This window comes from Plectropomus leopardus, chromosome 3, assembly GCF_026936395.1.
Source record: "Plectropomus leopardus strain MGB_pleo_1.0 chromosome 3, ASM2693639v1, whole genome shotgun sequence".
In the NCBI taxonomy this organism is placed as follows: Eukaryota; Metazoa; Chordata; class Actinopteri; order Perciformes; family Serranidae; genus Plectropomus; species Plectropomus leopardus.
The window spans coordinates 25,139,413-25,152,507 of NC_142178.1; positions in this window are offsets into that span (position 1 = coordinate 25,139,413).

Sequence of the window (13,095 nt, forward strand, 5' to 3'; positions counted from 1 at the left end):
AATTCCAAGCCTAAAAAGTGAACCCTCAGTCTCGGCTTTGTAAAATTTTTTTTTTTTTCTTCTTTTTTTTTTGTAAAAGCAAGGTCGTCTGGTGTTTAGCAACCCGTAACTGGACCCACGACACTCCACCATTATCCCAGCCCTTCAGCCATGTTACTTCTGTCTGAAAACAAGGTGGTGTAATTTAGAATGCATTTCAGGGCAATTAAAATTTCTCAGGCACAATTACTTATTCCCCCAGTGGGGCTGCCTCAATCAGTCTATGTGTGTAATGGGTTTACGGCCTTGACGCGGCAAACATGTCCTGCCTATCTGCCTCGTGCTCTTCTCAAGGCTGTGGTTATTAATTGTGGCTAAAGTTGATAAATAAAATCACCAGTGCTCTTAATGCTAATTAGTGTTTGAGATAATATTTATGATTTCATAAGCACATATTTCTCCAAAGGCTCAGGCATTGTGCCCCCTATCCATCGGTCATAGGCTGTCTTGGATGTAATCTATCTTTGGGGAAAGGAGAGGCCGAAAGAGGGGCCAGAGGAAACACAGGCAGTAAATACTAATAGTACTTAGTGGGTACTTTGGGAGCAGGAGTATTTCAGGCTATTTATTGAGCTGGGCTACTAAAGCAAAGATACAGGTTTTCATAGAGAGAAATATATAATAAATAACACTGTCCTTAGAAAAGAGAAATATGCAACATGCATGTATGAACACATTTTGAAAGCAGCATCAAGTAAATGTTTTTAAATTAACAATGGATCACATGACTACTTGTATGTGAAGGGGGTCACTCATAGAGACAAAAACGAGAGTTATCATCTGATCCTGCAGCCCCCCTGAGGGCCACAGAGCTTTACTGTTTTGTTTCACTCTCACCACATTCATCAGTGCCGTTTCCAGTTGCACCAGGAGGCAGTTTTCAGCGAAAAAAGTTGTGAAAGTGAAACCAGAACTTCCAGATTTAGTTTAAAAAAATACTCATTTGAAATCCCATTAACATTTATAAATGTGCTAACATGAGATACAGCCTAAGAGGAGCATTTCTCAACTGTATGGTTTGTTATTTATACCATATGTTAGAATAGAATATCTTTATTGTCATTATACAGATGAATACAATGAAGTTCAGTTGCGCTGTCCTCAAATAGAATAAAAGGGCATAAAATAAAAAGTAAAAAAAATAAATAAATACATAGTGTTAAGTTAAATCTCACATGCAAACCCATACACACACACACACACACCAGTTCAAACATACACACACAGTACCTCCGTATACATTATACTGCATATAGAGTATTGCACATTAATAATAGTGCTCGGTGAAGGAGTGTGTTTTAGTGTTCAATGTAGTGATAGTGACGATAGTGATTTTTAGCATTTTGTCTGTTATCGTTAATTATAATATTTCAGCTTATAGCTGCATTTAACAAACACCATACCCTTATACCCAAGTTATATGTGACGACTCAGCAAATAAGACAAGTCCATGAGCATGTCACACATGTAAGTAACAGCAGGACAGAGAGGACTGAACACTGAAGCCGTATCTGGACAGCAAAAAGATTACAGCTAAAAAAACTGTGAAAATGAAAAATCTGAGCTGTAGATTTGTCTGTGCTCTCACACCACTCGTTGTTTGTAAGTTCGTTAAAATCATAAAGATTTTGCTTTCTAAACGCAAGTGCTGCTAAGTTTTCTTAGAATGTGTGAACATATTCCTGGTAACATGCTTTATTTTTCCAGACAGACTGGTGAAAAAAATGCTCAGTGAGAGATTGCAGTGAGTTACAAAAATTATCATATGTTTGTATTTTTCCCAAGGTCTAGCTTTTTTTTTTTTAATTCCATTTTTAATTTTTGTTTTAAATTCAGTTTAGTTTCAGATAGTTGCCAAAGTGTGGTTTGCTAATTTCAGTTTGGCTTTTATTGTTTCAGAATTTTTTATTAATTTTTTATTAATTATTATTTTAATTAGTTTCAGTACAAGTTTTAGTTTTTTTAAATCACTTTTTAAAATTTGACCAAACTGAAAAATAAAAACCTTTTCTGCATTTTTTTAAAATTTCTAATTTAATTTGTAACAATGCAATATTGTTTCAGATAGTTTTCTTTTTTTATGAAGTTTTTTTTTTTAATTATTTCAGTTAACTTAAATATCTTTTTTATACATAATTTTATTTTTTTTCCTTAGTGTTAGGTAACCATAAAAACCTTGTAGTGAAACAGAGGCTAACCCAGACATGACATGATGACTATTATTATTATTATTATTGTTATAAATTTTTCAGGAAGCAACACTGGCATTAATAATACTAATAATAAAGTTTATTTATATAGCACTTATCAAAACCAGCATTACAAAGTGCTGCACACATCAAAATCACAAAAACAGAAACAGAAAAATTTGTTAGAAAGAAGAAATACAGCACAGAAGAAAATTTAGAATCAGTGTTTGAGAAACCAAATTAAACAGTGCAATGCAAGACTCAGGTAACATATATTAATAAATCAATCGATTATAAAGACATTATAAGAATGCCTTTCGATAAAAATAAGTTTTTAAAAGTGATTTAAGGTAGCAGATAACATGTCAGTGTTGTGTTTATGCCTTGTTTCTGCAGCCCCCAAGCATAACAGAAATCTGTTATTGCAGATTTAACTGTTGGGCCGAATGATACAGCACATAAAATTATGACTTTTAACAAATACACACCCTGCGAAACAGTAGATTTTTCCAACTTCTAAAAATGAACAGATGTGACTTGAAGTTATTTTGATCTGTTTTGTTTCCATTTACACAGCAGCTTTGTATGGCTTGATCCATTGTGGCTTTCCAGTACTTTGTAGCCTGCAGTGCGCAGCTGAGATGATCTTGACAGGAACCGCTTCCTCTCACTCGCCCGGCGCACAGGCATTGAGAAGCACTTCAGCTACTTTTTAACATCACAACATGCTGGTGCCAGTGGCTCACTGGTCTGACTATTGATCCAAGTCACCACATCAAGGTGAGCATCAGTGCTGCAGAGCCCATTGTGGGACCTCATCCTAAAAGAGCAGAGCTGTCCACAGCTCTAGGCGATGCCCGAAAGAGTGACAAGTGCTGAAACCACTTCAAGGGGGCTAACAGTGCCCTCAGCCCTTTCTAGTCCCCGCTTCAAAGCCGAGAGCAGCCTCTGGCAGTTCACCCCCTCCTCTCTCTCCCTCCCTCTCTGTGGTCCTCTGGGGTAGCTGGTCCTCTTCTCCTCTCCCAGGGCCGTCAATGTCAAAGCATGAGTGAGTCCAGTCAAAGCTAGTCGCCCCCCTTCAACACATACACACACTTGTTTTTTTTTTTTTTCCTTTCTCCCTTTAAGTTTTCTCTTTCCCTCTGATGCACAGGTCCCATCCCCTCTGCATGACTGGCCCTCGCTGACAAGTGGAAATCACAGAGATCCTACTGGCAAAAGATGGAGAGTGGAGAAGACTTCAGAAACGTGTACCCTACAGCTATCAGTGTCCTGAACTCCAGAATGAAGACACCAAGCATCATCTTCTCTGCTATATACTATAAAAACTAGTGTGAAAATGTTCGAAAAAAAAATTTAAAGGGGGGTTAGAAGAAAAAAAAAGGGTTTGCTGCATGGTGATTTTTTTTTTTTTTTTACTTTCTAAGATAAATAAGTGATAGAAAAGAGGGAAGAGAGGGAGTTTTACTTTGCCAAAAGGGACCTTGGGTTTTGCCCTGTGGGCATGGCAGCTTTCATTTTCCTCTTTCCTCCGTTCATATTCCCAGCCGGTTTCCGGAGTTATGATTGAGTTTCACATATTGGAGTTATATCTGGCAGCCAGACTTGTTTATCTGCTGGGGCTGATAACTGTACTGGCCTGAGTATGAAGCAGAAAGCAAGGGGAGGGAGGAAGAGAGTGGGAGGGAGATACAGACAGACGGACCACTCATATATTCTCATCTCCTCCAGTCTTTTCTCATTGATTTAGCATGTCTTCATCAACAGTCTGACCCAGGTACGGCTTTTTTTCTTTATCTCACTCTACAGCTTACACCTCTGGTATAGACTTGACGGGAGCACCCGCCAAGCGTGTGTCAGTCAAAGCAGCTGAAAGCGGACTAAACAAGGCCAAGGACATCATTTATGGGGACATATGGACGCCATATTAAAATGTTTTGATAGATTGTTCAATCACAAAGCTGCATTTCAAATGTGAATTGTTTCTGAGGTTAGAAATTTAGACTTTATAATTTACCATCTGTCACTAATATCCACGTTTTCCTCATTAGCGTCCGTACAAACAGGCATTTCTTAAGCTGAGCTGGATGAAATCAGAAGTGAGATCAGGTTTTTATCGCAAGGGCATTCGCTGAAAAGAGGAAGTAATGGGTGACACCCAATTTGGCTCACTTGTAATCTCGCTAAAACTTCAGTGTCACGACGTCTTGAAGAGCGAGTCTGTCAGAGACTGGCTGTTGATTCCAGTTGAAAGGAAAGTGAGACAAAGAGACTTTGGAAAGGTTGAGAGAGGGGGAGAGAGAAAAAAGAGGACTGAGGGAAGGCGAAGGAGAGAGAGCAAGCAGTGCTTGCTGGACCCTGACTGCGTGCGAGGCCTCAATTATTCATGCGGCAGTGCACATGTCAAGAGCCCACAGACAAGCACAACAGCAAGGCCGAGCGCAAATCAAACAGCGCATCCATGGGCAATGCCCACAATGCACCTGGAGGAACACACCTCGGCGCATTTCTCTGTTGTTCTCGGATAAACAGAGAACAAGGCTACCTGAGCACTGCCTGATTCTCCTCAAGAGCCAAGAGCTGCTGGAATAGTCTTTGTTTGTTTTTCTCCCCCCACACTTTATTTACTCGCTTCTTTTTTTGGCAGAGATGTTGGTACCAGTGGGTTCCATCTTTTCATGGCTCATTAGCCCACTGTTTCGTTCACTTTATTTCTCTGAACTAGCTATGATGCCCTTAGAGTTGCTTGAGTCCACTGCCTCTCTTTGCTGGTCCCCAACATGTCTACATTAACTACGGCTGAGGTTTGTCTCCTCAATTGCTGGAGGTTAACGGATGGCTCCACACTTTCGTTCTCATCTTGTCTTAGTTTATCGACCGCTGCCTCGCCGTCTATTCTATTTTTTCTCCACATATACTCCCAAGCCTGCTCCAAACACCCGTGCAGACTTTTTTTCAAAGATATTATTTTATTGTTCAAGGCTGAAAAAAAAATCATGCAGCACCAGAAATTAAAGCTAATCATCCTAGAAATCCTCCAAAGCTTACTGGCTTGAATTCACTGCAGTGCAGCATGCTGCATGTTTATGGTTTGTGTATAATTGCTGTACTATCTTAATGTAGCTTTATAACCAAACTAAACTGAAACTGCTCATGTAACTTTTATTGTTTTTGGAAGGCTTTATTTTATTTATTTTGTCATAACTAACCAGCAGTGGCAGACATATCTGGCTTGATTTCTTTCAAAAACTTTTGAAAAAGGCAATTAGCAACAAAAGAAGAAATGACCTAAAAATTACCCCCAAAACAGTATAAAGTACAAGACAATTACAGGTTTTTTTTTTAAAGAAAGACAGAAAATAAGGAAATTAACTGGAAAGAGTTTGTAAAAATTCTAATATTTTTTAACATAATTCTAAGTATGTAGTTATAGTCACTATTAATAGTTTTTCCCCAGCTTTTTCCTTGACCTTTTTGTAGTTTGTGGAACATTTCTTGCCAAGTTGCTCATAGCCTTTTTTGTATGTTTTTAAAAGCAGGAGGTGGGGTGGGGGGACCCCTCTAAAATCTACACCTATGCATGTAAATTAAAAATATATTCTGATTTGAGACTTAACCCCCCTGCACAGCTGCACTGATCTTAGCCTCAGTCTTAGCTTGTAGCCATTTTTGCATCAGTTTTTCTGTTTCTCTTGCTCAAAGGAAGTTGACATTCCTATTTTTTAATCCTCCCTTCCAATGTGTGATTGGCTCAATTGTTTTTACACAGCAAAAACTATTTGAATTACTAAAAAAATGTCATTTTGATAGTTTAGACAGCTGATTGTCTTAAGTTGCCATGTATCTTTGACATGATTTTATTGATTTTTAAAAATAATTACACATGTGGTGTCATTTTGTGACATATTTCTTCTACTATCAGTCATGCTGTTTGTCTGTAACTCCTGTTATTGCTGCCTCTTTCAACCAGGACACTCCAGAAAATATATATTTTTTATCTCACTAGGGCTTTTCAGCTTCAAGAGCTGTAAAATAATAAAAAGCTATGTGCAATTCAGCGGTCTGGAACCAGGCTTTTCTTAAAATACTGCAGTATAACAGTACATAAACGCAGCATTTTGATAAGTCTTTTAATGTTTTGGATACTTGAAAGAATGAAGTACAGTACTTACATGCACTCTCAAACCAAATCTCTTTACATTGCCTGCAAGGGGGCTCAGCAGCCTCAAGGCCCTGATCCTTTTAGTGCCCTCTTTGATTGGCTCCCTGCTGTCACTGACAGGGAGCACTCATGGGTCACCTCAGGTCCGCCTCAGGCACACTGAAGTCTGGGACACTTGCCCACATCCTTGGGAGGACAGTGAAGCCACACAGTCAGCAAATTTTTCACTGGCACACATGTCTCTGTGTGCAGGGCTGGCTATCATGCATGCGTAGCTTTGGCCAAAGATATCTCATTTTATCACATTTATTTTTTTCTTTCAATAATTTCATGCCATAAATACATATTATAATAAAAACAAGTAATTAGACATTGTGTAAAAACTCGTGAAATCTGTCTGTTCTGACAGAAAGTCTACTTGTTATTTATTTATTTATTTATTTAACAGCATCAGAAAAGTATTAATTAAATCATATGTTTTAGCACTGAGGTCACAGTTAGTGTAGTTGTTCTACTTTTCTGCATAATATTGAGAGGTGTTTCTCAGATTCTTCGAGCAACAAAGGTGTTGAGGTATTTTTAGTTAAACTGTAATTTACTAGCGCTTTTGCACATTGACATTTCTCACAAGTCATATTTATGACACGACATAGTGCGACATGACAAGCATACTAATTCTAACCACAAAAATTATTATTTTTTTCTAAATCTAACCAAGCAATTTTGCTGTCCAAACCTATAACCGCAGCATGTTCACAATACAATCCACCTGTTACAATGTGTCTGAGCTTTGCATCCATAAATACAGTAAAGGGTGCAATTTTGTATAATACTTAAAGTGTTTTTTTGGCCCAATCCCTCTGTGTTTGCATCCTGAACTTATTTTCCACTGGCCTGGCAGACATGAAATGTGCACGGCACAGGTTTAACCGAGGAGTGCAGAGGTTCTGGAAGAAAAAAATCACTTTCTCGAGACATCATTTTACCGGTCAGTGAATCCTATTTCTTCCTTCGTAGAGGATTCTAACCTGCAGTAATGCAATAATCTCACATGTTTCCTCTGGGCCTGCTCTGCTCAACATCAATTTAGAAGTATTTTCAAGGGAGGCTGTTTTTAGCCAATCTGATTTTACTGTGAATTTCCCTTCTCTTCCTTGTTTGCTCTGTCATGCAACATTAATATATTTTTGTGGATAAAATGGCTTTTTGTTTTTAAGGGGGTCATGTTGAATCTAATACAAGACTGTTAGGAGGCAAATACTTGTGCAAACACACCACAGCAGGGGATTATTTCTTTTATATTACATGTTCAACAGTGAGACATGTTTAACAGGAAATGACCTGCAATAGCATCTCTTCAGTGTGTGTGTGTGTGTGTGTGTGTGCAATAAACCCACAAAGGAAAACTGCCACTGTGTATACTGTGTGGACTGTTGGTTTGTTCAGTGATACAGCAAACATTTGGGGCTGATGGAGGAGTTTGCATTCGCTGAGGCCCTTCTTATTGTCGCAACAAAGTGTTTGAGTGTCTTTTCTGTACACTAGCAGGGAGTACAAGCTTTTGCCTGTGTAGGTGAGCATTTCCGTGTAAACAAACACAGATATTCGCTGTTCATTAAAGCCCGAAACATAACTCATCCACCAGCAGTGTGTATTCATGCTCAGGCATCTCCATCAGAGGGAAGTGAGGAGAATACAGGGGTAAAGTAAATGCATTAATACTTTTCTGGATTGTGTATACCATACTGCATCCTTACTCAGAGCCTCAACAGCGGGTTGATTCTCTCGCCTCAACCCTGACCAGTCAACCTTGGTGTTCTCCATAGAGGCAAATCAGAAAAAAAAGACACTGTGTGAGTTGAATATTGCATATTGTTTATGTTTTGACATCTATTGTGAGCACTGCATACATCTGCCCAGATAGCTGCTGGGTTAATAAAGACTGTCAAGCAACATGACAGGAAATGTGTGGAAATGTATTATTTTGTGTACATTTCTGAGAAGCAGAAGGACCAAACTGTTTTAGCAGGTTAAAAAGGGGCTTTTGATAGGTTAGAATATCTTGTAACAATATTCACATTTCCAGTATGAAAAGGAAAAACAAGCAACTGTGTTTTATTGCACATACTGGCATGCGAATATTTAACAATGAGTTGAAATAATGTAAAAATATCCTGTAAAATGACATATTACACCGTAAAACACATTGCATGAGGCAGTTTTGAGTAAGATGTGATGCAACTGTTCCAAGAGACAACTTCTGGGGCTGAAAAATGAAGCCAACACCAACTGCCAAAACTGCAGCTCTTTGAATGGCTATTTGAGGCAATCTTATTGTTAAAATGACCAAATTTACAGCAGAAACAAACATGTTTACAGCCTGGTGCAAAAAAATGTTTTGGTCTCTATTGCTAATTTCAACATTCATGTAAACTGTATGTGGGGTGAACTGTTATAAAGTTCACTCGTTTACATTATATGAAGGCAAAAGTTTATGCATATTTAAGGGCGGAGCCACTTTGAATAATCACCTCTCACTCCTCCACAGCTTCACCCTCGTGTCCAAATCACTTCAGTGTCATGTCATGGTAGCTATGTCCATTATTATATACAGTCTATGGTGACAACAGATTATAATTTGTTTGTTTATTTAACTTTCATAATGCTCCACCAACACAAACTGTACCTAAATTGGACTGTTGGCGAGCAAAACTTTCCTGCACACTAAGTTTAATATTCTTTCTGTCCTCTTCTGACAAGCATTAATAATTTAACCCAAATGTTATTTGTGGAAATATGTTCACTTTTGCACTGCAAAGTTTGTTATGATGACTTTTAATATAGGATAATTAATGGTAAATAATGTAATAACAGCTTAAAGCGCCTGTTAAGCAGAGTTATACATGCATAAATCCCAGAGATGTTGTTCTATGTATATAATACTCATGAAATGCCTCTTGTCCAGGCAAATTACGTGATCAGAGCTTACTGTTGTATAATGTGTCAAGATTGTGTTTGCAGATTAATTTGCCCTCAAATTGGAAAAAAAAAAAACATTATTTGCAAGTTTATGCAACATCTGTAATCTAAATTCGCAAACTCAGGAAAAAGTTGCAAAGCTTATGGATGGTACAGAAGGTCAAGACCTGCGTAACTATTTTAAAACTGAGTACTATATGTTTTATGTGAAAATGACAAGCTGTTGATTTATGAACCCGGTTATGTGTCTGACTATTTCTTGGCACCCTGACAAGAAATAGCCACACAATTGGAGTGGACAGACACGAGAGTGTGTGTCGCTCTTTTAACCTAACTCTCTGCAAAAAAGCCACCGAAACAGCAAACCATAAAAATAAGCAAACTGTATAAACCACAAGATAAAAGATCTCTCTCTGCCTTTTGTATGATTCATATTCAAGAGTGACATCTGCTTTCCATATTGCTTACTAAAAAATGAATGGCTAAAACCTGTTAGAAAACCTATAATGAAAAATTGACGATGGAAGGATGGCGTGTCTTCAGCCAGATGATTAAAATGTGTGGAGCAGTAATTAGTACAGCCCCTGTGAACTGCCAGACGAGAGTTAATCACACCCTCACTGAGGTGGCATTGGCCAGATATAGATGAACACACACACACACACACACACACACACACACACACACACACATCTCTGCAAGCAAGCAAAACAGATCCACTCTACCAAATAAACACCGTCGGCCACGTCAGTCTGCTGTGTGGACAGCAAAAGCCAGCACAGCGGCGTGCTGCCCTGCGATGGCACCAGTGACTGCTTTATCAGCATCCCATCATTTATGTTGTGTTAATTAGGTCCCTGTGGCTGTGGCTGGCTGGTAGCAGTGGCTGGTCCCATGAAGGGAGAGAAGAATAGAGGCCAGGAAGAAAAGGAAAGGGGTGGTCCTCACAGACGCAGTCACATTAACATGCCCTCAGCAATGGCACCAAACTGAGATACAGGCATGTCATAGCCTAATTAATGTTGGTGAATTATTAATGCGCTCGATGTGTTTGAGTGTGCAAGCTCTTGTGATTTTGCATGTTTACCCGCAGCCTCCTGTGATTTAAAGAGTGAGACATTTACTCTGCGCCGCCTCCTTCACATGAGGACGAATGTCATCATCTGGAACCCGGAGTACAGCTCAGCTGCCGTACGGCCCCCAGCTCAGCCGTGCTACTCGCTCATTAGCTCAGGCCGAGGTCAGCGGGTCAGGCAAGGAAGAGCTGCAGCAGGCCGGTGCCATGGTGCACCGGGGCCGACGCACAGGCGGTCCTGCAGGCCCCGCTGCTGTGTTATTAGCTCACAGTCATGCTACAGAGGGCCAGTGCAGGTCGCACACTATGGTCCTCTGCAGCTCCTGTGAGGATCCTACACAAGTACACAAACATACACACACACTAAAGCTGTGAACCGTAGAATACAAAATAGAGTACACTCATAGAGATGACTTCCCAGAAAAGGAGGAAAAACTCTCTCTCTCTCACACACACACACACACACACACGCACATATAAAATGGAAAGGCTGAGTGGTATTAAGATCCATATTGACAGAGTGGAATCCCATAAGCACCCCTGTTCTCTGCGTATGTCAAATATTCCTCTAGGTGCGGATCATTCAGTTTTATTGCCTTGCTTTAAAATTCAATTGCACAAGAGATTTAAGTCTTTCAGTGGAATAAAAAAAAACACACACACACACACACACACACACACATACATACTTACACACACTCTACGGAGGTATTATCAGAGTAAAGGACCAATTCTTAATTTTTGTGACCATATAGCTTTCACATACAAATGATGAGCTTATGAAATATGATGCATTATTATGGGTTAAACTACTCAACAGTATAAAATACTTACAATTAGCCTGACCCCAACCAACTACAGCAATAAAATGCTTTTTCCACATTCATGCACCAGTAATATTTAACCAGTGATACAAATACTTTTTAGAAACTATTTACATAATCTTCATCCGTAGATGCAGTTTTCTCAGTTTTCCAGGCACTTTAAGGAGTTTAAGCTGTTCGGCTTAAATTTCACGTTCACACAATACAGTGAGCCTGGAGACATTTAGGAAACAATCTCACTTAGAGTGTGAGCAGTGTAGAGCAGAGGATGGGTCCAACAAACCCCAGACTTTCATGCGGGAGTTGGGTGTTTGCTTCCCGTTTGAATGTAATGGGTTTTTTCCTACACCTTTCCATGTGCATCCTGCCCCTAATACTAACCATCTGTGCCAGTGTGTGCATCTGTAGATGCTCCACCATTTCCTGTAAACATAACCACGTGCCGCTTCATCCCACCATGTGCATTTGTTGACATTACTTTAGCGCCATCCCAGAGCTTCGAAAGCAGATGCTGAAGGATACCTAAAACTCAATATGTAAACACGGAAGTCCACTGCAAAGCGACAATATGTGAAGACTTGGGATAAGAGCGTGTTGGATGTAGACTGTTGTTGGTCAGTTAGGAAAACATTAAGGAAAAAGTTAAGTTATATTTATATACTTTGTTATCATAAACATTACAAAACAATGTGAATAGAGGAGCTCTGGTCGCCACTGTTCTCACATTCCTTTAATTTAAGTAATTTCATTTGATCTTACATCGAGTATTGCAGCACTTGTGATACATCTGAGAACAAAAAACAGTCTCACACCCAGTCAACAACATAATTTATGCATCTGAAGCAGTGAGGGAATAGATATGCCTTTTGAACACACATTACAGAGGCATGGCCTGACAAGTAGCAGTTTTATTTTCCCTTTTACATACCCTATATAGAACCCTCAAGACATTTAAATTGCTAATCACTGCATAGCTTTAATATCATACAGACAATAAATAATTTAGACAAATGTCCAGTCGGCATAATTCATTAACTCTCTCTCAAATCCCTCTTTATTTCCAATCAGTCCAACCTTGAAACACTTTAATCCAGCGATGTTAAATGAGATAAAATCATAATTATGGCAGCAGTGGCTTTTATTTAAACCAGATCAAGGACACAAAGGACTGCAGGGATGAAGGGATGTACCATGGATAGCCATGTAGCAGGAGGAGGAGGGCTGTAAATGGGCCAAATCCTCCCAGACCCTTTGTGGAGGGTATATTTTAAACCCATAGACCATGAATGTCTTTATGAACTAAATACTAACCTTGTAGTGACCCTTTCAAGTGAGCTGAAACAGACACAGACCATTCACACTGGCAGGCTAAGAGGCTTTTTGTGTTTTACTGTAACACCAACATTCATGCACTTTGTCTGGTTGATACCGCTGGAGCCGAACGCAACCCAACGCAACACTGTTTACCATTTGTGCATTGGTATTGGGCACTGTCCAAGCGTTGGAGCATTTTGCGTCACTCTTGCATCAGTGAGCTTTGAATAAAGAAATAAAGTTTGTCTGCTCCCCTGCATGTGTCTCAAGAAAAGTGTTCAGACCGAAAACAATGTGCCTAAAAGTATCTATGACCGTGTGGTCAGGAGTGAAGGAGTCACTGATGGAGAGAAAAACTGTTATTTGATAGTAGTCTAGTGTAGGTCCAGATGACTTTGGCTGGGTGTGGATGCCATGAAGAGGTGTGTTCGTGTGTGTGTGTGTGTGTGTGTGTGTGTGTGTGTGTGTGTGTGTGTGTGTGTGTGTGTGTGTGTGTGTGTGTGTGGCGGTGCT